The following is a 760-nucleotide window of genomic DNA, read 5'->3' as shown; positions in this document are numbered from 1 at the left end:
TCGGCTGCCCTCTCCAGGCCTGGGCTAAATATGCTTACTGGTAGCCTCGTCATCTCTCCCACTCCTTTCCTGATGCCTCTGTTCTATTAACCTCTGACTCAGCCTCCCCCTCAGAGATCCTCATGCGTCTGGCAACAGATGTCTTTCGAACTTAACCCCCAATAAGCACTATCACCCACCAGCCTCTTCCAGGGCCAGCAATCATCCACAGTTCCACTCCTGCCCCGACCAGCTGTGTAACCTTTAACAAGTCCTTTTTCCCTCCCGTCTGCACTCAGTTTCCTCTTCAACCAGCGTTATAATCTCTGCCCAGCTTTTCTCCTATCCTGGACTGATGTGAGCATCTGATGAGATTACGTGTTTAAGACGTAGCATACTGTGCATATCAATGTGATTATGTTTCCAAGCAGCTCTGGTTGTTAGAAAGTTTTTCATTAAAAATTTGCCTCTTGGAAATGTCCACCGTTTTTATTCATTCATTCAACAAATACCTATTGAGTGCCTTACTATATGCCTGTCACTATTCTAAGTAGTGGACATGCAATGGGGAACATGTAAGTGAGCATAAGTGAGACCATCTTGCTACGCTAAGCGGCCCCAGCCCCTCCTCTGGTGACTACTTGCTGCTCTGCACATACTCTAAAAAAATTCACATGCTCTCCTGACTTATGGCCTCTGCTTATGTATGTACTCCCTGATAGCTTGATAAAACTTTGTCCTATGAATTTCTCTCCAGGAACATACTGACCACAGCCATGAA

This window comes from Equus przewalskii, chromosome 6 (assembly GCF_037783145.1).
Source record: "Equus przewalskii isolate Varuska chromosome 6, EquPr2, whole genome shotgun sequence".
NCBI classification, from domain to species: Eukaryota; Metazoa; Chordata; class Mammalia; order Perissodactyla; family Equidae; genus Equus; species Equus przewalskii.
The sequence above is the reverse complement of the archived record's forward strand: the minus strand, read 5'-3'. Positions refer to the sequence as shown.